Source organism: Macaca mulatta, chromosome 1 (assembly GCF_049350105.2).
Source record: "Macaca mulatta isolate MMU2019108-1 chromosome 1, T2T-MMU8v2.0, whole genome shotgun sequence".
In the NCBI taxonomy this organism is placed as follows: domain Eukaryota; kingdom Metazoa; phylum Chordata; class Mammalia; order Primates; family Cercopithecidae; genus Macaca; species Macaca mulatta.
In genome coordinates, this window is record NC_133406.1 from 12,068,500 (window position 1) to 12,094,793 (window position 26,294).

The 26,294-nt window shown below is 42.7% G+C and overlaps 2 long non-coding RNA genes across 2 annotated transcripts; both read right to left on the minus strand.

Moving 5' to 3' along the window:
- Window positions 1-9,415: 9,415 nt before the first annotated feature.
- On the minus strand, window positions 9,416-14,135 carry LOC144340220 (uncharacterized). The gene is made up of 2 exons (XR_013415998.1): window positions 14,025-14,135; window positions 9,416-11,092 (listed from the first exon to the last, which is right to left on the minus strand). It is a non-coding gene; the product is annotated as an uncharacterized LOC144340220 (long non-coding RNA).
- Window positions 14,136-16,918: 2,783 nt separating this feature from the next.
- On the minus strand, window positions 16,919-22,489 carry LOC114678776 (uncharacterized). Its single transcript, XR_013415999.1, has 3 exons — window positions 22,015-22,489; window positions 18,216-18,920; window positions 16,919-17,767 (listed from the first exon to the last, which is right to left on the minus strand). It is a non-coding gene; the product is annotated as an uncharacterized LOC114678776 (long non-coding RNA).
- Window positions 22,490-26,294: the final 3,805 nt, after the last annotated feature.

The window sequence follows — 26,294 nt, forward strand, 5'->3', positions numbered from 1 at the left end:
CTATGATATTGATCCTGGGTATATCACCAGCTGCTACACTAATTGTTGGGAAATAGGGAAGTAGCAGAAATTAAAACAGTAAGTAAGTACCCTAGGAAAGACCACATATCATCCATTCATCCCTTCATTCAGCTATACTTACTGTTTATTATAAACCTGATGCTGTGCTAGACAATAATGAACATGTTCCTTTCTTATGTAATATACCTTCTACCTAGGAACTGGAGTGACCAATGATAAAATTGTCATCTTATGGTTTTTACTACTATGCACTCATTTAGGTTAATTAGTTCCTCTGATATGTAAATTACACAAAAGTGAAAATTAGTTAATAATAGAACAATTTCTTGAGAACTTTTCATGAAAGAAGCATAGAAGTAGATACTGAAAGCATAATGACATCTTCCCTGCCCCTAACTAGTTTAAACCTGTGAAACATTTTAAGTTTAGATTTAATTCAAACTGCAGCAGGAAATTGTGGGAAGGTTTTAAGCAAGGAAGTAAGTAACATTATCTGGTTTTTACTGTAATAAGGAACATTTTTTTCTTGTTTCATTCATGTTTAAATGTAAATGACAGTTGACTAAAGCAATAACAATGTGTTGTGGAGTTTATAACATGATATAAAGTTATATAAAATGTTTGACAATGGATGGAAAGAGGAAATTAAAGTATACTGTTGTAAGGTTCTTACACTGTATGTGAAGTGGCATAATATTATTTGAAAGTTTGAACTATAAGTTATAAATGAAAATTGTAAATCCTAGAACAACCACAAAAAGTAATAATAAAACAGAGGCATAGCCAATAAGCCCCCAAAAATACAATCATAGAAATACTCAATATATCAAAAAGAAGGTAGAAAAGAAGATGGAAACAAAGAACAGATGAGACAAACATAAAACAAATAGCAAAGATTTAAACCCAAACGTATCACTAATTACATTAAATGTAAATGGACTAAACATTTCAATTAAAGGGCAAGATTGTCGACTGGATATAAAAAAAGCAAGACATATGCTATCTATTAAAAAATTCATTTTAACTAAAAAGATACAAATAGTTTAGAAGTAAAAGGATAAAAAAAGATATGCCATGAAATTCTAATAAAAAGAAAGTTAGAGTGGCTATTCTAATATTAGATAAAGTGTGTTTCAATAAAGAAGATTATTTCATAATGGTAAAAGCATCAGTATCAAAAGAACATAATCTTGAATTTGCATGTACCTAGTAACAAAGCTTCAAAGTAAAACTGGAACTGACAAGAAAAATAGACAAATTCACAGTGTTATTTGATTTCAATACTTCTCTCCGATTGAGTTGGCAGGGCAAGTAGATAGAAAATCAGTTAGACTATAAAACACCACTGTCAACCAACTTGATCTACTTGGCATTTGTAGAACACTACCCAGCAACAGCAGAACACAATTTTTTTCCAAATCTATACAGAACATTCACCAATATGAGCCATATGTTGGGCTATAAAACATGTATCAATAAATTTATGAGTACTAAAATCAAACAAAATATGTTCTCTGACTATAATGAAATAACAGAAAGATATCCAGAAAATTCCTAAAATCTTCAAAATTATAAAACATATTTCTAGATAACCCATAGATTAAACAAGAAAACAACAGGAAAATGAGAATATATTTTGCACTGAATGAAAATGAGAATGTAACATATCAAAATGTGCAGGGAGAGGACAAATAGTGCTGAGAAGGAAGTGGGTAGCACTAAACATATTAGAAAAGAAGGATTTCAAATCAATGATCTAAGCTTCCACTTCAAGACATCAAAGAAAGAAGTGGAAATTAAACCCACCACAAACAGAAGGAAGTAATAAAGGTAAGAACAAAAATTAACAGAAATAGAAAAAGAAAGAAAATCTATGAAACAAAACAAAACAATTAATAAAATTGGTAAAACTCTAGCCAAACTGACAAATGAGAGAGACAACACAAATTACCAATATAAGGATTTAAAAAGGAGAAATCACTACTGATTCTACAGTCATTGAAAAGATAAGGTAGGCCAGGCACAGTGGCTCACGCCTGTAATCCCAGCACTTTGGGAGGCTGAGGGGGGCAGATCACCTGAGGTCAGGAGTTTGAGACCAGCCTGGGCAACATGGTGAAACCCCGGCTCTATTAAAAATACAAAAATTAGCCGGGTATGGTGGCAGGTGCCTGTAATCCCAGCTGCTCAGGAAGCTGAGGCAGGAGAATCACCTGAACCCAGGAGGCAGAGGTTGCAGTAAGCCAAGATTGTGCCATTGTACTCTAGCCTGGGTGACAGAGAGAGATTCTGTCTAGAAAGAAAGAGAGAGGAAGGAAAAGAAAGAAAGAAAGAAAGAAAGAAAGAAAGAAAGAAAGAAAGAAAGAAAGAAAGAAAAGAAAGAAAAGAAAGAAAAGAAAGAAAAGAAAGAAAAGAAAGAAAAGAAAGAAAAGAAAGAAAAGAAAAGAAAGAAAAGAAAGAAAAGAAAGAAAAGAAAGAAAAGAAAGAAAGAGAGAGAGAGGGAGGGAGGGAGGGAGGGAGGGAGGGAGAGAGAGAGAAAGAGAGAAAGGGAGAAAGAGAGAGGGAGAGAGGGAGGGAGGGAGGGAAGGAAGGAAAGGAAGGGAAGGAAGGGAAGGAAAGAAAGGAAAGAAGGAAAGAAGGAAACAAAAGGAGGAAAGAAAGAAAGAAAGAAAGAAGAAAGAAAGAAAGAAAGAAAGAAAGAAAGAAAGAAAGAAAGAAAGAAAGAAAAAGGTAATATTATGAATATTTTTGTCAATAAATTTTGCAAACTAGATTAAATTGTTAAACTTCTCAAAAAACACAATTTATCAAAAGCAACAGAAATGAAATAGCAAAATGCAAATAGCTCTATATCTATTGAAGTAATTCAACTCATTGTCAACAGTCTTTTCCCCAAAAAATATCTCCAGGATTAAGTGGTTTCACTAGCAAACTCTATCAAACACTTAAGGAAAATTTAATTCCAACTGTAGGAAAGCTCTTTCAGAAAATAGCAAAAAAAGGAACACTTCCCTCCTTGTTTTCTCATACCAAACCTGATAAAGACTTTATAAGACAAGAAAACTAGAGGCTAGCAATCCTCATAGCCACACATTCGTCATGACATTTCTAACAAAATATTAGAAATCCAACCAGCAACAAATAATAGAAAAACACATCATGACCAAGTAGGATTTATTCCAGGAATGCAAGGTTGACTTCATATTTTAAAATTCATCTATGTATTTTGCCATATAAGCACACTGAGAAATAAAAACCATGCAGTCATCTCAATAGTCTCAAAAAAAAAAACTGACAAAATCCAAAGTCCATTCCTAATAAAAACTCATACAAGCTAAAAATTGAAGGAAGTTTCCTCAACCTGATAAAGGCCACCTGTGAGAAACCTTGGGTTAACATCATCCTTTTTGATGAAGATTGTCTTCCCGCTAAGATCAGGAAACAGGGCAAGGATGTCTGTTTTCACCACTAGTATGTTGAGAAGTGAAGGAAAAACTTACCTTTCCCCCTTGGAAGATTTGCTACAAAATCAATCGACAAAAGTAAGATTACTAGGAGAAATGACATACAAATTTATTAAGGTGCATGGGGGAGAAACACAGGGTGATTACTGCAACCCCCCAGTGGGGTGCAAAAGCTTATATACCACCCAGAGGTTACAGAAAGAATGGCCAAAGCATGTTTCGGCTCAGAGCATGGCCAAAAACACTTTATGGTGGTAAATCAGATTACAGTGGCAAGACAGGTTTGGGAGGGAGAGAAGAGGAGGTCTGGCTAGCACAGGTCATCTTGTTATGTAGATGAAATCACACAGGTAGCAGCCCTCAGAGAGAATAGATGGTAAAGGTTTCTTTTAGACCTTCAAAGGTGTCAGTCTCTTAGTCTTTGCTGGATCAGACAAAGGAGGGCTTCAGAGAAAGCCTAGCTGCATCAATGCGGACTTTCTCTACAGATGCAAATCTCCCCCACAAAAGGCAGCTTTTCAGCCATGCTGAATAGCCATTTTGAAATATGTTACAGCGTATATTTTGGGGTGAAATATTTTGGTTTCCTTCATCTGCAATATTGCACTGTAAGTCCTGGCTAGTACAGAAAGACAAGAAAAAGAAATAAAAGGCATTGCGTTGGAAAGAAAGAAGTGATAGTGTTTTTATTCACAGATAGCATTGATTGTCTATGTAAAAAAATCCAGAGATCCACATAAAAGCTACTAGAAGTAAAAAGTTAGTTCAGCAAGGACACAATATTTCAGATTAATGTACAAAAATCAAGGGTACTTCTATACAGGCACAGGAAAGAATTGGAAAATGAAATTTTAAAAATGAAATATCTAATATTACAAAAAATTAAAATACTCAAAAACAGATTCAATTTCAAAATGCAAGACCTGTACATTGAAAGTCACACACCATTCTGGAGAAAAGTTAAAGAAGATCCTCCAAAATGGAACGATATACTATATTCCTAGATCAGAAGAGTCCATATTGTTGTCAGTTTTCCCCAGTATGATGTATAGATTCAAGGCAATCCTGATTTTAGCAAACATTTTAGAATTTTACAAACCAATTCTAAAATTTATATAGAAACACAAAGCACCTAAAATAGTCAAAACACATTTTTTTTAAAAAAAACTGAGTCTCGGCCGGGCGCGGTGGCTCAAGCCTGTAATCCCAGCACTTTGGGAGGCCGAGACGGGCGGATCACAAGGTCAGGAGATCAAGACCATCCTGGCTAACACGGTGAAACCCCGTCTCTACTAAAAAATACAAAAAACTAGCCGGGCGAGGTGGCGGGCGCCTGTAGTCCCAGCTACTGGGGAGGCTGAGGCAGGAGAATGGCGTGAACCCGGGAGGCGGAGCTTGCAGTGAGCCGAGATCCGGCCACTGCACTCCAGCCTGGGCGACAGAGCAAGACTCCGTCTCAAAAAAAAAAAAAAAAAACTGAGTCTTGCTCTGTTACTCAGGCTGGAGTGCAGTGGCATGATCTCGGCTCACTGCAACCTCCGCCTCCTGAGTTAAAAGCAATTTTCCTGTCTCAGCCTCCCAAGTAGCTGGGATTACAGGTGTGTGCCACCATGCCTGGCTAATTTTTGTATTTTTAATAGAGATGGGGTTTTGCCATGTTGGCCAGGCTGATCTCAAACTCCTGACCTCAGGTGATCCTCCCACCTTGGTCTCCCAAAGTGCTGGGATAACAGGCGTGAGCAACCACACCCAGCCCAAAACAACTTTTTTTAAAAAATAAAATAAACCTGGGCAACATAGTGAGACATCATGCTTATAAAAAAATCAAAAAATTAGTTGGACGTATGCCAGCAGTCCCAGCTGCTCAGGAGGTGGGAAGACTGCTAGAGCCCAGGAGGTTGAGGCTCTAGTGAGCCGTGGTCATGCCACTGCACTCCAGCTTGGGCGACAGAGTGAGACCCTGCCTCAAAAAAAAAAAAAAAAAAAAAGGAAAGAAAGAAAAAAATAAGAAAAAAAAATATTTAGAGGACTTATACTACCTATTTCAAAACTCACTTTACCACTACAGTAATTAAGATGTTGTGCTATTAATGTAGTAAATAAAGATAAACCAATAGAACAGAATAGAAAGTACAGACATAGACCCACATATATGTGATTAATTGATTTGTAATTGACTAAGCATGGTGCCTCATGCCTGTAATCCCAGCACTTTGGGAAACCAAGGCAGTTGGATCACCTGAGATCAGGAGTTCAATACCAGCCTGGCCATTTCTACTAAAAATACAAAAAATAAATAAATAAATAGCTGGGCGTGGTGGCAGGCACCTGTAATCCCAGCTACCTGGGAGGCTGAGCAGGAGAATTGCTTGAACCCGGAAGGCAGAGGTTGCAGTGAGCCAAGACCACACCATTGCACTCTAGCCTGGGCAAGAAGAACGAAACTCCATCTCAAAAAAAAAAAAAAAAAAAAAAAAAAATTTAAGAGACCAAGTCTCACAATGTTGCCCAGGCTAGCCTCGAACTCTTGGACTCAAGCAATCCTCCCACTGCAGCTTCCAAGGAACTGGGACTACAGATGTGCACTACTGCACCCAGCTCAACTGACTTTTGATGAAAGTGACAGTTTAATTCGATGAGGGAGAGAATCATCTCTTCAACAATCAGTGCTGTAACAATTGGATACATATGTGCAGAAAGAACTTTGTCATACCTCATTGCATATTCAGATGCAAAAATTCACTCAAAATGGACCACAAACCTAAATGTAAAAGCTAAAGCAATAAAACTTCTAGAAGAAAACTTCAGAAGAAATGTGTGTGACCTGGTTTGTATCTAAGATATCTCAGAGAGGACAAAAATTACACACTGTAAAAGAAAAAACGTTGATAAATCAGACTTCATCAAAATATAAAACTTTTCATGTTAAGAAATTAAAAAGGCAAGCCAAAGATTAGGAGAAAATATTTACAACACCCATACCTGATAAAAGATTGGTATTCAGACTATAAGGAATTATTCTAGGGTAATAATAATAAAACAACATATATTTTAAGGCAAAAAACTTGAACAGATAAATTCACTATATTTTAGGAAACATATTTTTGTTATGATTGAGACAGGGTCTTACTCTGTCACCCAGGCTGGAGTGCAGTGGTGCAATCATAGTTCACTGCAGCCTTGACCTCCTGAGTTCAAACAATCCTCCTGCCTTAGCCTCTCAGATAGCTGGGATTACAGGTGTGTGCCATGCCGAGCTAATTTTTAAAAATGTTTTGTAGATACAGAGGTGGGGGTGTTCTGGGGGTGTTGCCCAGGATGTTCTTGAACTCCTAGCCTCAAGCAATCCTCCCCGCTTGGCCTCTCAAAGCGCTGGTACAGCCATGAACCTCCATGCCTGGCAGTCTCCACTTCTTATAAGGACATCAGTCATTGGATTAGGGCCCATCCTAAGTCCAAACTGATTTCACTGTGAGATCCTTAACTCATTATGTCTGCAAAGACTCTGATATCCAAATAAGGTCACATTCTGAGGTTCCAGAAGAACATGAAATTGGGGGGCACACTAGTCAACCTGCTTCACTCACCATCCTGAAGTTTATAATAGCATTTCTATTATAATTTATAATAGGAATTAAGAGTTTTACTTTAAAATTTATGCATACCATTTATATATTCCTAAATATTTCAGCAAAGTTTGTGTCACATTCATTCATTCATTCACTGGACAAGCATTTAGGGGACATTTACCATTGACATAGGACACAGGAGTTTAGGCTCTTATCCTAAACCTAGGTATCATTCCTACCCCTGAGTTCTTCACACTGATTTTGTACATCACCTTCCAAAAGGAATCATCTGGCAGAAAGAGCATTTCTCCCAGGCTGGAGTTATTTTCACACGTTGGTTTTTAAATTAAAACAATAGTAAAGTGCGCTGACATTTTGTTCCTACAGCATGTGGAGTAATATTTTTATGGTTACTCTGGCAACCACAAAGGCAAGAGCAGCAGGGGGGAAGGAGCAGAAGGGTTGGCACGGGTCACTGGGAGGTGGAAGAAGCACCTCTCTGCGGTGTGCTGGCTGGGGTCCAAACAGGACGGGGCCCGCAAGACCAGCTACTGCACAGAAAACAGCCTGAGTCCCCAGCCTGAGTCATCATCCCATGACTGGAGAATATGGACAGATTATTTTCTCAAGAAACTGGTGATAAACCAAGAGCTGCAAGAATTAAGAACCAGTGCTAAAAAAGAAATGTTTACATAGGGCTAGACATCCCGTCAGCATAGAAAGGGCAGTTGTTGATTGAACTACTATTTGTAGATGACAGGTGCATGCGTTGCCAAGTCCACAGCGACTAATGTGCTGTCAAGGACTTGGTTTTGCCAGTGCACCAGATTCCGGGACAAAGTCTGAGCTAGGTCATATGCTCTCTCCTCTCCCTCTGCTTACGGACCATGGTCCTACCCTTAATTAGTCAGTCCCTGTCTATTATGGGCCAACTATCTACACAGCGCTGATCCAGGGGCTTTGGAAATACTTTTAAAAAAAAATGTTAAAAGACTTTGCTCCAGCCAATGACATAATGCAAATGAGACAAATAAAATAAACTTGTGCTTATGTAACCTAGGTATTTCACCTTCTGAGTCTTTAAAAAAAAGAGAGAGAGAGAGAAAAGAGGGAGGTAGTTTGGGAAGGGAAAAGTATGCAAAATCTTGTTGAAAGTCAACATGTCCTAATATTAGAGAAGAGTATGAGCTTAGCTTCACCTGGCCCTAGATCGAATTCCAGCTTTCACTTGCCAGCTAGATATCCTTCCCTTGCAGGTTACTTATATTTATCGACCCTTTTATCCCTCTCATTTGTAAAATGGAAAGGGAGATTCCTACCTTGTGGGTTTGCAGTGAGAATTAAATGAGAACATGAGTGACAAGCACTAAAGTAATATCCAGCCTATCACAGAAACTCAGTAAATGGTAAATGTCACTGTCACTGTCATTCACAGATTCAGTCTCACCCTGGGCATAACTTGGGACAGGGACATGAGGCATAGTGATTGAGAGCACCGAGAGGCTGTGGAAGCTCACTTCTGAGGCCCAGTCCCCCTGGCAAAGTGCAGCACCCGAGGGACACCAGAGTCTCAGAACCAGAGGACGTACAATGGCCACCAAGGACAGGAACTACCTAAATGCTCAGCCATCCTCTGGGACCTATTTGAGGAGGTATCTGGCTCAACCACTTACTAGGTTCCTACTACGGTACCAGACTCCTCATTACAGGGTAGAGACTATGGGTAAGGGTCAGAACTTGAAGAGGAGGCCATGGCCAAAGCCCACTCCCTAAGATTTTCTGATTTTGGGAGAAAAAGTGGTGAGTGGAAACCTGCTGGTTTCCCCTGGGACCTGGGGGTGACTCCGGAGCCCTCCTCTCAGTCTTCGCTCTGAATCTTGGTAGAGGAGGAACAAGTATTAATAGGCCTCCTACCTCAGGTGTGGGTTAGGTGGGAAACAGGAGCTTGGTTGGGCCTTCAGGAGAATGATCCAGGGCCTGGTTGTGGGAAACTGGCCAAAAGAAAAGTAGGGTGACCCACAACAGTGTGGGAAGGAAGAGTTCATCCTTTTCTCCTTGGCCATTGTCTCTATAACTTAGCAAAATCAACTTGGGTGAATGAGAAGTTGTCTCACCCCTCTGTTAGATTAGTCACCCAGTTACAATTATTTTTAAGATCATATTCTATTTATATGCCAAAGAGTTAAATATAGAACTTTGTGACTCTACCAGCATTCAGAAATATTCCAGATACACTAAAATGAAAACCTGACTACAAAATAAATCCACCCCAGATTACCTCAACTTTCAGATGATCCTATCTAGAAAGTAGACAATACTAACATTTAAATGCTTTTAAATCATAGTCAGAACCAGAGAAAAACGTTTCCATTTGTCAGTCTTTTAAAAGCAAACAAACTCAAATTTTCATCAACATGTGATTTTTTAAATATAATCATTTTTTACAAATGTGGTCAAGTTGGTTACAAGAACAACTAATCCCACACAAGTTTTATTGAGTTTCCAGTGAGGTGTCATTCTGACTTGCCTTGACTAATAGAACTGTCGTGTTGTCTGGCTAAACATAGAAGCTATTATAGAATTAGGACATAAGTATTCTAACTTCTAGAATGATGGAGAATGAGAATTGGAGACTTAGGTCCTGGGCCCCAGCTCTGGACAAGTCATTTAACAAATATAGTGCTGAGCGTTTGCTACAGCACTGAGTACGTAAGGAGTTCTGAGTACGTAAGGAGTATGGGAGAAGAGAAGGCTCATGTTTTTCCCTTGCAGGGACCAAGGGAAAACTTCCCCTTTGCCCTCTGAAGTTTCACTGAAAACTTAACTGACAAAAGGTAGATTAATTGGAGAAAAGGCATGAAAATTGATTAACATGCATAGGAGGGAGAACCCCTATCTCAATGAGAGATGACTCCCTATCCCAGGGAGGCCCAGATGTTATATGCCCTTATTTCAGAGGGGAGGGGAGGGACTGGGAATGTAGATCATTCTGTTGAGGGGCAATCAATGGTTACTAAAGAGAATGAGTGGATATGAGTGGATGGGGAGCAGAGATTAACTTGTCAATGGTTGTCTTTGGAAATTGAACCTAACAGACAGATACTATCTTGTAAGTAAGTGGTTGTGTTCAGGTGTGTTTATATTCTTGCTCTTCTTTTCTGAACAGGTAATGAAGTAACAGGGAGAAGAAGGAAAAATCGTTTTTCCTGTTGGTATGTCTCTCCTTAGGTACATAGGGGAAAAGTCATTTCCAGTGTCTGTGGGTCTTTAAGGGCCTTTACTTCAAAATACTCATACTAGGGAGTTATGTTTTGGAGTAACGTTCCCCAAACTCCTTCACCCTCAAGTGGTTTAGCCATCGTATGGTGTTACAAAATTAAACTAGTGGTACAGAGGAGCCCAGTAAGACTGTTTATGATGAAGTTCTGCATGGATACACAGTTTCAAGAAATAAGAAAAAGGGGAAAAAAAATCCATGGACCTGGAGCTGTTGGGGAGGGCAGACATTAGGCTGGCCCTGCACTGTTAGGTAAGCTATGAATAGGAAATGTTGACCAAAACAGCCAAACTCTGTAAAATATTTGAAGAGGTTTATCCTGAGCCAACTGTAAGGACCATGATCCATGACACAGTTTCAGGAGGTCCTGAGAACATATGCCCCAGATGATTGGGTTAAGCTTGGTTTTACACAGTGTAGGGGGACAGAAGTTATACAAAGAGACATAAATCAATACATGTAAGGTACACATTGGTTCATCCCAGAAAGGCAGGACATCTTGAAGTGGAGGCTTCTAGGTCATAGGTGGATTTCAAGATTTACTAATTGGCAACTTGTTGAAACAGTTATTATCTAAAGACCTGGGATGAATAGAAAGGAGCATCTGGGTCAAGAAAAGGGTTTGTGGAGACCAAGGTTCTTCTTATGTCGATGAAATCATATAGGTGGCCACCCTTAGAGACAACAGATGGCAAATGTTTCCTATTCAGACTTTCAAAAGGTGCTAGACGCTCAGTTAATTTCCTCAGGATTGGGAGGGCCTGGAAAGGGAAAGACTTGGTTATGTTAGTAGACATTCTTTACAGTTGAATATTTTCCCCCACAAAAGATGGCTTTGCAGGGTCATTTCAAAATATGACAAAGAAACATATTTTGGGGTGAAATGTTTTGATTTCCTTCTTTATCTGTCATGTGTTGTTATACTAGAGTCAGGTTGGAATCTGGCATCTTATTGCCACAAAGAGTCTGTGTTGTCAGTGTTAAGATCTCTGTTTTAATGTTAAGTTTGGTCAGTTGTGCCTGAACACTAAAGGGAGGGAAGTATAATGAGGCATGTCCAACTCCCACTTCCCATATGGCCTGACCTAGTTTTTCAGGTTTCTTTGGGTCCCCTTGGCCTAGAGAAGGGTCCACTCAGTCAGTTGGGGGCCTTAGAACTTTACTTTTGGTTTACAGGAAGGAGGAGAGTGTAACCACCCAACAGATTCTTCCTGCCACTTCATGGACAAAATCGATCCACTGAGACCACGGCACTGCAATAAAGAGTTTAACTGAAGTGAGGACAGCTCACACTGGATCAGCTGGAGTTTTCACTCAAATCAGTCTCCCCAAAGGCTTGGAGGTTATAACTTTTCCGGCATAGTTTGGTGGGCAGGGGGCTATGGAATGGGGAATGTCAATTGGCTGGGGAGGAAATCATAGGGATGCAGGAAAATAGGCGGGTCTAGGTGGAGTCAGCCAGTTATCAGGTATACAGGAGTCAAAAATCAGCTCGAAAGACTAACTTTAGGTTCTACAATAGTGATGTTATCTCCAGGAATAATTGGGAAAGTTGTAAATTTTGTGAGCTTCAAAACGATGGCTGCTTATCGTCTATGCCTACATCTCAGAATTCAGGCTCTCTCATTTTCCTAACCCTGCAGCCTTTCATTCATGTTGCAAAGTCAGTTGAGTTTGGGGGAAGGGCTATGATCATCCTTGCTTTAAGGTTAAACTATAAACTGAATTTCTACCAAAGTTAACTTGGCCTACACCCAGGGATGACCAAGGGCAGCTTGAAGGTTAGAAGAAAGATGGAGTCAACTGTGTCATATTTCTCTTATTGTCATAAATTTGCAAAGGTAGTTTCAAGAGCACACTGCCTTCCAGATGAAGAGCAAGTTTAGGTGTGAAGGCGGAAGGCAGCCTGTCTTGGCTCAGTGAGACCAGAGAAAACGGGGGTAGAAGAAGAACTTGGAGGGGCAGACAGGGGAGCCGAGCCTTAATGTGGAAGGTTTCCATGACCACAGGTTTATTCAACACCTACTGTTTGCTGGGCACCGCAGGGACATCTGGGGATGACAATGCCATCAGGAAGAATGAAAATCGTGTTCCATAGTGTTGGGATTGGAGGAGCCTGATGAAAAGAGATAGACTTTAGCTAGATGGCTCTGAACAGGTAACCAAAAGTGATGCCACAGGGACCTGGGCTGCTGAGGACATGGTGGGAATGGAGAGGAGAAAACTGTTGACTTGAAAGAAGTGGGAAGTACTGCCCAGGCATGGGTGACACAAAATTCAAATGATTCAGAAATGGGCAGGTTTCCAAGCAGGGTGAGTGAGGGACTGTGGCACCCGAGATAGATGTGATCGCCAGGTGGGCAAGGCACTTAGCTGATCTCCTTGTCACACGAGGGTGGTAATAGTTTCCTGCCTACATTAGAGGATTGTTGTGAGATTCTGTGAGAATTTGTGTTTAAATCATTTAAAATGTATATCCAACATAGGATTAGAAAATGTTTTACTTTGTATGCTGGTTAGTAGGCTGCTGTCCTTTCGATAGTGACTTTAGCTCTTCATCATTCATTTCAGACACAGATGGTGGTTTTTCTACCTCTACATTCTATCATTTTTAGAACTATTAGCCCCAGATGCCAACACTTTAGCCACTGCTCTGCTTCTGTGTGCTACAACTGTTCTCTGGGCCACGGACAGTTACTGTGTGTGAAGCACTTTCTATTTGCAGTATTAGCTCTCTACCTGGGGGGTTTCTAATCCCAACAATGGCCTCTCCAGCCCTGATGGGCAAGGTCAAGTTGTTCTGTCTCATTCCGCCGCTGACGAGTGGGACAAGGATAATCACATGATGAAGGCAGGACGTCAATGTCTGCCCATGGCATTTCTGCCTTTCCTGTGGAGAGTCCTCAGACGGTTACAGAATGAGCATCCTGTTTATCTTGCATCCTTATTTTGCATAGACAAATTGATTTTCGGTAACTGGATTTTTAATGCTATGTTAAAGCATCTTTGTGGTTGCACTTACAAAGAATAGCATGGGAAAATGAAATGAGCCAGTAAAGGGAGGAGAGAAAGTGAGAGAGGAGGAGGAAGAACTGAAGTCGTTTAAGATCCAAGCCCTCCCCTTCTGCTTTCCCTATTTTGGAACCTCAGTTCTCAGCGGCCCTCCCTGGCTGTCTTGCCTTTGCTGATGCTGCCACAGAGCCTGGACAGAGGCAGGTGATGGAGACACAGAGTAAGGAGAGGAAAAGATATCCTCCAAGAGGCCTTAGGGAAGCTAAAGAGATGGGGTGAACCCGCTAACTCCTACCTGCTGGCCCAAGTCTTTTTCTCTCCCTGTATCATTTCCAATTCAGCTTTATTTTTTGCTCAGTTGCCTAAGCTTTTGGCAATGTCTCTAACCCATTTGGCATCATGAGTTTAAATGGGAATTCAAGGACTGAACCCTTCCTTTCGATCTCTCTCTTTCTCTTGGTATTCAGACGTCTCAGGTCTCCATGGAGTGGAAAACTGAGTATGGGTGTTCCCACCAAAAAGGTGCCCTGAGACTCACTGCCTGAGAGACAACATACTCCAGCTCAGTCTTGTGTTGAAAGAAAAGCTAGAATTATAGAAAAAAAAATGCTGCACATTTGCATGATAAAATGGACTAGGCATAAATTTTTCAGAGGAATTTGAAATAGAAAATATATGTACCATATAATCTTCCCTTGCTCACGCAAGCTCCATTGCAGTGAGCTGAGATCCGGCCACTGCACTCCAGCCCGGGTGAAAGAGCGAGACTCCGTCTCAAAAAAAAAAAAAAAAGACACATGTAATATAATAATTATGGGTGTTAGTAATACCAGTTAGTACATGGCACCCAATATTTATTAATCATTATGTAATTAATTTTGTTAGTTTACTTTGGGTGATTCCTCTAAGGAATATATGTGACCACATATTATTAATTCTCATAACATTCTTGGGAGCTAAATATTGTAGTTCAGAGGTAATGACACCTCAGATATTAACTGATTTGCCATACAAGCAAGGGACAAGAGTGAAAAAAAAAAAAAAAGCAGGGGGAGAATTAACTTGGACAATAAACCAGTTCCAAAATGAAGACAACTTTCCAAAGCATGGGAGGAGATGTCATTTACAACAGGACTCAATCATGGTTTGGCAGGAAAGAAAGGCTATCACAAGCTAACTGTTCTAATAGATTTGAGTTTCTCTACATGTAACTCTTTTTGGCACTAAGCCAGAAGCAGCAATGACTCTGCGTGTGTGTGTGTGTGTGTGTGTGTGTGGGTGTGTATGCGTGTGTGTGTATGCGTATGTGTGTGTGTATATGTGTGTGTATGTGTGTGTATGTGTGTGCTTGCGTGTATGCATGTGTGTGTACGTGTGTATGCGTGTGTGTGCGTGTATGTGTGCGTGTGTATGTGTGTGTATGCATGTGTGTGTATGCGTATGTGTGTATGTGTGTATGCATGTGTGTATGCGTGTGTGTGTATGTGTGTGCTTGCGTGTATGCATGTGTGTGTACGTGTGTATGCGTGTGTGTGCGTGTATGTGTGTGTTTGCATGTGTGTGTATGCATATGTGTGTATGTGTGTATGCATGTGTGTATGTGTGTGTGTGTGTATGTGTGTATGTGTGTGTGTGTATGTAAAATGTACTCACTCATCCACTTAACTAATGTTGATTGGCCACCTAATTCATAACAGGCACAGTGGGAATAGAATAATGAGCAAAACGAAAAATCCCTGCCTTCATAACATATATGCTCTAGGATAATACATAAGCAAGTGCTCAAATCACCTATTCATTTATACATGGACTCCAAAGTTTATGTGTGTGTATATATATGTATTGTATTGAATTATTTACTTCTTTCCTAGCTGCAACACCATCTTAGTAGTACAATAATCACAATCTATAGTTCCCCAGCCATTTCGGCTTCCATTAATCTTTTCAACTTCTCCTCCAAGGGACCTGCATAAGGCTGAATGTTAACTGAAAACCATAATAAAGAACCCTCTTGTGTTGGCCCCTGATTTAAACCCAGACAACATTTAAGAGTGGATTCTTTGCTTTAGGTTCAAGATGATGAACAAAGGAAACACGAGAAGGTGCCACTCGAACCTGAGTCAGGGAACACAGCTGAGTCCTCGAGGCAGGCCAAGATTCATACCTGAAGATTTCTCCAGAAATAGGACCTCAAGCCAAAGCCAAAGGCATGAGTAGAACCATAGAGCCCAAATGGGTGGTTATGGGTAGGTCTTTTTAAAGATTATTATCAGGTAAAATTATACAGGACCTAAATTTTATCATTTTAACCAGAGTACAGTTTCATGGCATTAAGTACATTGACAGTGTTTTTTATCATTAACACTGTCTTCAGGACTTTTTCATCTTCCTGAACTGAAACTCTATAACCATTCAGCAATAACACCCCAACCTCCTGTTCCCCCAGCCCCCGACAACCACCATCTAATTTTTTGTCTCCATGAATCTGACTCCTCAAGGAACCTCACATAAGTGGAATCGTATTTGTCCTTTTTTTTTTGAGATAGAATCTTGCTCTGTCACCCCGGCTGGAGTGCAGTGTTGCAATCTCAGCTCACTGCATCCTCCGCCTTCCTGGTTCAAGTGATTCTCCTGCCTCAGCCTCCCAAGTAACTGGGGCTACAGGCGTGCGCCACCACGCCCAGCTAATTTTTGTATTTTTAGTAGAGACAGAGTTTCACCATGTTGGCCAGGCTGGTCTCGAACTCCTGACCTCAAGTGATCCACCTGCCTTGGCCTCCCAATGTGCTAGGATTACAGGTGTGAGCCACCATGCTTGGCCTGTATTTGCCCTTTTGTGACTGGCCTATTTCACTCAGCATAATGTCTTCAAAGTCCATCCATGTTGTAGCAGGTGTCAGAATTTCCTTCCTGTTTAGAGTTTGAATAACACTCCATTGCATGCATGTACCCCATTTTGTTTATCCGTTCACCCACTGTGGGTTGCTGCTACCTTTTGGCTACTGTGAATAGCACGCAACGAACATGGGTGTACACATCTGCCTGAGTCCCTGTTTTCATGAGAAGTGAGTATGGTGAGGAACCAAAAAGTGAGGAACAAAAGGTGAGAAGCTGCACAGCAGACAAATTAAAGGTGGTCTGAAGGAATTCCTAAGAAAGAAACGCTGAGATCGACAGTTGCCTTTCACACATTCCCAGTGAGGGCTCTTGCGGGCAGACTCATTTGTGTAAAGAGACCAGGAACAGCGAGCAATCTGCTTTCATTCTTTAACATATCTAAAATATTTCTCCCAATTCCCTTTATGACTGAAGATATACATTTAAGAACCATCCGGCTGAGATGAGGAAGTGCAGTATGTGGCTACAGCCTCAGACTCATTAATCGTTCAAGAAATATTTGCCAAGTACGTTATGTGCCAGTCATCCTACTATGTGCCTGGGATGGACCTGTGAACAAATCATACGAAAACCTCTGCCCTCGAGAGGCCATCATCCTATTGAGGGAAGACAAGACAGTAAAGCATACATACAATAATTAGGCAACTGACATAATGCTACACAGCAGCATCCTTGTATCCATTTGCTCATTCATTTATTTAATCATTCAACAAATATTTACTGAATACCTATTATGAGCAGATCCAGGAGAGAGCTGTGCATAGAACATCTTCCTTGCTCTTTGGAGCTGAACTAACCAGCATTCTACACACGAATCATAGTGTATTGCATTTTATTTTCTAGCACCAGTAATCGTAATGAAGAAGATGTGAAATGATGATTTGAACTAAAGAAGACTGAAAGGTATGTTCAATTACCAGAAACTCAATTGTAAGATCAATTAGAATCTCTATAAGTCCTACTCATAGAGAATTTGCCTTCAAAAACTAGGAGAACATAGATGCAGGCACTCCTTGATGCGTTTTTTGTATAATTTCAGGTCTATTTTTCAGTTTCATTGCAATTATAAAACGACAAGCAAGCACTCCCAAAAGCCTGACAAACATCACTGGATTCTAAAAGGGGTGTTTATACATATTTACATCTCAATGGTAATAACTCTTTTATGCTTTTCACTTTGGAATATTATAATACCAATATCTAGTCGGAAAGCATAGGCATAAAATTACACATAAAAACTTATATGGTATGATGGTGAGAAATATTCTTTTGTATACAAGTGTAATTTGACATTCCTTAAAGAACAGTGTGTAGTTCAAAGCTGCAAAAGAGAAAGGAACATTTATAAACTACCGAGGGATTAAAAAGCAGAAACGAAGGCCCATCATCGGGTTCGACTAATAAGTGTATTTCATCCTCCAGCTAAGAAGCTGTGGTGGGCAGAAGGCCGGCTAGGTCGCCTTCACTCTCTTCGCTGTTCTCACTGGAGTGAGGTCAGAGGCTTCCCACAGGAGCACAGCCCGTCCCTTGGAGGAAGGAGCGACAGAGCTTGGCTAAGAGGGGAAGAAACATCACATGGCCCTCACCGCCCACCCCTCACTTCCCTCTCTGTGGTTCCTCTGATGCTTCCGCTTTCTCCATAGGCAAAAAGGCACCTGTGTGTCACCCGTGCACCTGTGTGTTGAGTCTCTCATGGAACATAACGTTGTATATTCTGAGAAAGATGCGATTGCTAGATGGATCATAAGCAGCCTCAGTCCCTTCCTAAGAGAAATGGATTCAACCTCCTATCATTTTCCCCCAAGTTTCTGAAACTGTGTGGCCATGTGGGTAAACCCTGGTCAAAGCCCAGGAGGAGAGAAAAGCAGCAAGGCCTTGGGAGGGTCCCGAGAAGGCACCAGTGACAGGTCAGTGGCGGAGGGAGAGAATGGAGGTCTAGGTGCCACAAGAAAGCAGCCACTGGAACTAACTTACCTGAACATCTGGCTCCAGGTCTGTGCCCAGCAAACTGCTGTGATAGAAAGACAGTTATACCAGACTCGCCAGTTGTGTGGACTTTGCCTCAGTTTCCTACTGGTGACATGGGGTGATTGTGAGGATTGAAGGATTAATCAAAGAATGCAGGCAGTAAGTATCAGCTTTCATCCTAGCCTGAGTAATCATGGTCAAGTCAAAACCCCAGCTCCTCTGTGAGCTGGCCTCTCCAAGTTCTCAAGCACCGTAAGTGCCTGGGCAGAAAGGAGCTCTGCAGTGCCTCTGAGGGATTGTCTCCAGATGCAGGTCAGGTCCACGATGGTGTTTTCACCAGTCCTCCACGGAAGGAAAAGGAGGGAAATTTTGTGGGCATCTGTGGAAGATAGCCCACTGTCTTTTATTGGGAAGGAATGACCCTTTTTGCAGGATTATTGACTTCAGAGCTGCCCGTGGCATGCAGGCTGTCACTGGACACTGCCTCAGGGATCCATCCATGTTGACCACGTGAACCGTGGTGCTTCCTGGAGCTATGCAGCATGGCAATCTGGCATGCTCATTTGGTGACAGTGGATCACGGTTGGTTTTCTCCTTTTCCTCTTCTTCCTCCTCCTCACCTCCTTCTCCTCCTCAGTGTCCTCACTGGCAATGAGATGAAGAAGGAAAAGCCACCAAGGATGCAGCTCACGAGCCAGTCTTCCATCAGCCCTGGGAATAGAGTCCCAGCCCGGGCAAGGATGGAGAGAAGAGAGAGAGACAGAACAAGTTTACAGTCTGTTTCCAAATGGATGTCGCAAATGAACTTAACAAAAGTCACCAAGAAACCTCGGGCATAAGAGAAAGAAATGGGGAGATACTAGAATATACACCTACATTCCCTTTGTCCTATCCAGAAACAAAAAATGACATCCTCAAGTCGTTTGTGGTAGCCAATGGACATGACAAAGGTACGCACCTGCATTCTGAAGCAACTCACTTCAACATATCATCCTCCCACTCACTTACTACACTTGCTTTTCCATTTCTATCCTTTAATATATTCCATTTCTATTTTTTATTTTCAAGTTTTCCCTGTTTTATTGATATATAAAGATTTACATATTTATGAGGCACATGTGAGTGTTTGCTCCATGCAAAGAATGCGTAATGATCAAGTCAGGGTAATAGGGAAATCCCACACCTTGAGTGTTTATCATTTTTGTGTTGGCTTCAAGTCCTCTCTTTTAGTCACTCTGAAATATGCATAACATTGATGCTAAGTATCATCACCCTAGTGTGCTATCAAACATCTGAACTTATTTCTTCCATCTAACTATATGTTTGTACCCATAACCAACCTCTCTTCATCCCTCTTCCCCCACCACCCTTACTATTCTTTTCTTTTTTTTAAAGACAGGGTCTGGCTTTGTCACCCATGCTGGATTACAGTGGCATGATCATAGCTTACCACATCCTGGAACTCCTGGGCTCAAGTAGTCATCATATCTCAGCCTCCAAGTAGCTGGGACTACAGGTGTGAGCCACCATGCCCAGCTCATTTAAAAATATTTTGTTAGGCTGGGTGCAGTGGCTCACACCTATAATCCTAGCACTTGGGAAGCCAAGATGGGAAGATTGCTAGAGGTCAAGAGTTCAAGATCAGTCTAGTCAATGTAGCAAGACCATATCTCTAAATAAATAAATAAATAAATAAATAAGTAAATAAAATAAAATAAATTGTTGTTGTTAAGGGATGAAGTCTTGCTAAGTTGCCCAGGATGGTTTTGAACTCCTGGCCTCAAGAAATCCTCCTGCCTTGGCCTCCTAAAGCAATGGGATTATGGGTGTGAGCCACCAGGGCCGGCTACCATTTCTATTCTTATAAGAAGCAACTAAACAGGGCGTCAGGATGACATAGTAAGAGGAGTATAGGTTTGGAAAGCAGGGTTCCTAACAGGCGGTGAGTGGGACACTTACCAATGGCAAACCTGAGAAGTTAATTTTCTCAAGGAAACCATATTAGATGTTCCCTAAGGAGAGCATTTTGAGATTGAATATAAACTTTCTCAGCCACATCAAAAAACCTGGCAGTAAAGCACAGGGCATTTGGCACATTGAAGGGTGATCATTGGGCTGAGCCTCTGCCCTGTGCTCCTAGACCACAGTCCTACAGAATCAGCTTCTATAGACTGCAACCATTTGATCTAAATGCCAGAGCCTGGGATGCTCAGGGAAGATAAAAGCAAGGGTCATATCTATGTTCCTTTATTTCCCATCCATTGAACAGCTGTTTAATGGGCACCTCCTAGGTTCCTGGCTCTGGATGGGGTCCTGGGAGCCAGACACACAAAACAGACTTCCTCTCTCCAGAGTGTTCACAGTGGGATGGGGATCAGACAAAGCAAGTCCACGGCGGTGCGACTGTACTTGAAGCATGAAGCGGGTATGTCCCATGCCAACCACATCTCCGTAGCCCGGCGGGACAAGACGCACAGGACTTCCCTGATAAGAGAAAAACAGTCCTCTGATAGCACCTGGGGATACACACTGCTATCTTCAGTGGCTATTTGGAGGGATCAAAATCAGTTGATGCCTTAACTCACGGCAGAAGCAGCTCTGCTTCAGTAAAGAAAACCAACAGAAGTTCACATTGCAACTGCACTGTTTATGACCCAGAGGAATCCATCAGGCCTCCTGGGCTCTAGGGTTTCCCTGCTGGAAAACGATCCTTTTCATCTCAGGGAAGACTATTATTATTATTATTATTATTATTATTATTATTTTGAGACAGAGTCTCACCCTGTCACCCAGGCTGGAGTGCAGTGGCATGATCTCGGCTCACTGCAACCTTTGCCTCCCAGGTTCAAGCGATTCTCCTTCCTCAGCCTCCTGAGTAGCTGGGATTACAGGCGTGCACCGCCACTATGCCCAGCTAATTTTTGTATACGGGGTTTCACCATGTTGGCCAGGCTGCTCTCGAACTCTTGACCTCCAGTGATCCACCTGCCTCAGCCTCCTAAAGTGCTGGGATTACAGGCGTGAGCCACCGTGCCAGCCTTGGGGAAGACAATTCTCATTCAATTATTCAAGTCATTCTCTCTCTCTCCTCTCTTACTCTCCCGCCCTCTCCCTTTCTCTGTCTTCCTTTCTCTCTCTCTCCTTCTCTGCCTCTTTCTGTCTTCTTTTCTCTCTCCCTCTCTCTCTCTCTGTTCCCCTCCCCCAATTCTGCCCCACCACCTGTCTTTGAGAAGAGAGAAGGGACAGCTGTGTTCCCTCCCTAGACACCCACTGGGGCTGCAGGACCAGGAGGTGGGCCAGTTCTGCTGACATCCGATGCTAACAAAAAGCACCCGCGAAGCCGCTGCTCAGCCTCTCCTGGCTGTAGGAGGAATCGCTGCTGTGGAACATGAAAAATTAATTAGGAGAAGATGAGTGCCTGGGCCTCCTTTCCTCTTAGACCCAACCGAATCAATAAAATCCTCAGCTCCTGCCAATAAAAGGCAAAATTGTGCATTACCCATGGACAGCCAGAGAGCTGTCAGAATTACAGAATATTTGAAATTGGAAGGCCCCTAAATGTCCCCAAATTGTCCAAAGAGTCTTCGTGATTTATTCACTGACACAGTAGGTTGGTGGCAGAGGCTTGGTTCACACCTGTATCTCTGAATGGACTTGGACCACATGAGCCAGAATCAGGAATCCTCCTGCCCTCACGAAATCATGGAGAGGAAGGGCGAGGGGGCTGCTAGCTGCAAAGAAACTCTAACTCCCTTTCCCTAGAGAAATGCCTCCAAGTAGGAGTGGAGAGAAAGAAAGAACACACCTGCACTCGCCCACTGCCTTGGCGCTGCCTTGGCCGCTGGATATACGGGTCTCCTCGACGCCCTCTGAGTAACAACAGAAACAAGAACTGAATCCCGAACAGGGGTGGCCAGGGAGGGCCTGCGAGGAGGCACAGCCAGTCTGCCACCTGCCACACTGCACCGATCTCTCCTGCGTGCGATCAGCCAGCAAGGCACGTCCAGGGCCTGCCTGGGTTAAGTGGCTCTCAGATGAGGTAATAATGACAAGGCTCTCCTGAGTTTTCCAGGCATGGAGTCAGGTCGCCTTATTTAGTCTGATCGTGAAAACCATTCTTTAAATATCCTGCTATGGGAATTTATGATGCCTTTTGAAGCTTTTTATTTAACCGGTAGTGTTTTCTTCCTCTTTTCCAGAGCTGCGAGGATGGGAAAAACTGCTTCCTTCCACCATGTATTCTGGTGTTGAAAACTCGACCTCAATGTTAGAGAACACACAGCGCCTGGCCCTGCTCCCCTTTCTCTTCACAGCAGAAGTCACTGAGTGACATGGGTGTCAGGCGCCCTTGGGCTTGTGGGGGAAATGAGGACACTGATGTGTAGAAAGCCAACAGCCAAGGAGAGGACAGAGGCCACCCTGCGTAGATGCTGCCTCTGCAGCAGGTGATGAGGAGCTATTCTCCCCTCTTTGGCTTTATCAAAGCTGGTGAGCACAGTCCTGTCAGCAGGCGGACGCGAGGGGACGTGGGCCAGGCGTGTCATCCACGGGATGGGCAGGGGCCTGGCGCCAGCAGCAACCCACATCTCCATTCAAGGGCATGGGCACAGGGTCATGGAGCGTGTGTGACTGATTTGGCCATGCCAGAAAGACAGTGCTGGGGAGAAGAACAGCAAGAGGTCGCAGATGCTTCTCACCATCTGGAATTTTCACAACATTCTACTTTCCCCAAACCTCTTACTGGCAAAAGTCTTATCATCAATCATAACGAACTTTGAGTTCATTAAATTGAATTTTATGTTAATATAATTTTTTTTGAGACAAGGTCTCGCTCCGTTGCCCAGGCTGGAGTGCAGTGGCACAATCATGGCTCATCGCAGCCTTGAACTCGAGGACTCAAGCGATCCTCCCACCTCAGCCTCTCACGTAGCTGGGACTACAGGCACATGCCACCATGCCTAGCTGATTTTTTAATTTTTTGTTGAAACGAGGTCTCACTATATTGCCCAGGCTGTATGTTAATATAATTTCCAAACATGAGGGCTAGGTGTAAAGACAGCAACAATTGCATTAAACATGAATGACATCTGTGTAATGCTGTGAGCTGTTACCTGTACTTGTTTTTTCTTTTTTTGTCTTTTTTTTTTTTTCTAAGATGTAGTCTCTCTCTGTCACCCAGGCTGGAGTGCAACAGCATGATCTCAGCTCACTGTAACCTCTGCCTCTCAGGTTCAAGTGATTCTCCTGCCTTAGCCTCCTGAGTAGCTGGGATTACAGGCGAGTGTCACCACACCTGGCTAAATTTGTATTTTTAGTAGATACGGGGTTTCACCATGTTGGCCAGGCTGGTCTTGAACTCCTGACGTGAGGTGATCCACCCACCTCAGCCTCCCAAAGTGCTGGGATTACAGGCATGAGCCACTGCACCCGGCCTGGTACCTGTACTTTTGTGTAGGTGTGCAGTGACCACATACCCAACAGCCGCTTCAAGTGCACATAAGCACTTCCTCTCTTCTAACCATAGGACCAGCCCAAACTGGGCCTACTCTGTCGGGTTACCATGTAGGTATAACACAGTTAGAAACTGCAAGTCATGTAGCCCGAGCAATAGGAAAGGTGTTGAACCCTAATAACACCCAGAACCAATAATTCCTTCCATCAGAACCAGAAGACTAGGACATGACCAGAGCCTGAATGCTGGAACTATTTCAGATGCAAGGAGTCCATTGGCCCCAAAGATCAGGGATAAAATCTGCCTCAACATACCCTACCATAAATGGTAAAATGTGAAACCCTCCGGTCAGACCCTACCAAGCCAACTATTCCTAAATCCTTTTCCAAGGCCTGTGCGCCCTTAAAACTTGCCCCAGGCCCCCAGTGGAGGAGACACATTTCAGCCTCCCTCCTGTCTCCTTGCTGGCCCGTCTTGCAATAAAGCCTTTTTTTTTTTCTCAAAAGTCCATGCCATAGTATTGGCTTCTGTGTGCATCGGGTAGAGAGCCCATCTGCTCAATACAATTTTCATCTGGGCCCCAACCATTGCCCTTGTCAGAGCACCTTGAGGAAGCTCCATGTGCTCGTTCCAGGGACATCTCCTCTCCCCAGAAGGCCCCATCAACTGAGGGCTTCAGCAGAGGTTGGTGATGCCAAAACCTAAGTGTCTGCTGGAGTCAGCTTGCAGCTTGCCCCTGCTACAAGAGAGAACCATGGCCCAGAGACTCTGTAATGTCAACTATCCTGGGCTCTAGCCAAACACTCTAGGCCTGGACATTTGACTCATCTTCCACTGAAGTAAGCCATGAAAACGAATCCCTTCAAGTCTCTCAGCCCTGTTCACTTTAGCCACCCTTGAGAAGCTCACACTTCCCATGCAATGGCACCCTGATTTCTTTTCTTTTTCTTTCCTCTTTTTTTTTTTTATTCAGGATCTTGCTGTTAGGCTGGAGTGCAGTGGCACAATCAGGTCTCACTGCAGCCTCAAACTCCTGGGCTCAAGCAATCCTCCCACCTCAGCCTCCTGAGTAGCTGGGACCACAGCTGCCACCACACCCAGCTAACTTTTAAAAAATTATTTTTAGTAGAGACTGGGTTTCACTTTGTGGCCCAGCTGGTCTTGAGCTCCTGGGCTCATGTGATCCTCCTGCCTCAGCCTCCCAAAAGTGCTGGGATTACAGGCATGGGCCACCATGCCTGGCCTGACCTTTATTACTATATTCTTCATAACTGCCTAATGTGAGCTGCCTCTCTCCTCCCATCTTTTTTTCCTGGGAGTTTTTTGTTTTTGTTTTTGTTTTTGTTTTTGCCTTCAAAACAATTCCTTCACTATCATTTCAGGGGGGAGCAATGGTAAACGTGTAGGCTTAAATTGCCATCCTTACGCAGAAGCCTCCAGTCACCTGTCTTTACTTGGGCCACTTCCAGTAGTCCCTCCCCTGAGCCTTCTCTGATTCTTTGTTGTTGTTGTTCTGTTTGGTTGGGGTTATTTTTGTTACATTTTGTTTTGTTTTGTAGAGCCAGGGTCTCCCTCTGTTGCCAGGCTGGAGCCCAGGGGTGCCATCACAGCTCACTGCAGTCTCAACCTTCTGGGCTCAAGCAATCCTCTCACCACAGCCTCCTGAGTAGCTGGGAATAGAGCCGTGAGGCACCACACCCAGCTAATTTTTTATTTGACATACTGATGACATATTAATCTCTCAAGGCCCAGTGGGAAGGTTTGGGTGAGTTGGGGAGAGTGATAATGAATTAAAAGACCCGAGAAAGCTGAATGTTAAACCAGTATTGAAGGAGGCCAAGAATCAATCCAGTTAACACCAGAGAATCCCCAAAGTCACAAGAATTGGTGGTGGTGGTTACCTCTAGAATACAGGTATGTGTGTTTGCACATGTGTGTGTGCATGTATATGTGTGTGTGCATGTGTGTGCATGTATGCATGTGTGTGCATGTGTGTGTGTATGCATGTATGCGTGTGTATGTGTGTGTAAAGGCAGGTCTAAATGAATGGTGCTAAGCTGCTTATGAGTTAGATGCTGAGATCCTCTCCCCAACTCCCTCCATAGAGATGGGTGGATGCACCCTGTCCATCCCGGCAGGAGACGGGAAGCTTGTTCTCTGAAGAAGGTCCCTGAACTAGAGATGGAGGCCCAGCTGGGAGTGTGGGCACCATACAGAGAGCAAAAGGGTTAAGTGAACACTTATTTACAGATGCTGAAATCCCCACCCCTTTTCCCAAACTCAGCTCCCAGAATGCTGGTGGCACATCCTACCCTCTCTAGGTAGGATATTGGAAGAGCGTTCACAGGGGCATCTGACTATCCCCATAAGAAAGACTTAATGCTACTGATGTTTTTCCAATGTAACAGTCCAGCTACTTTCCTTACAGTGATTCCTACAATTCCACCAGCCCCACCAACAAACTTAGAGCTTTCAACAGTCTTTTTAGTAAGCCACTCTTAAAAACGAGCAACCAAGAAAGCCAGGAATTTGAGAAAAGCCCCTAAAATAGGTGTTAGAAACCAGAATAACAAACAGCAAAAGGAAACTTAAAAGAAACAGAGGTTACACAAGAAGAAGAAAATGCACAAACT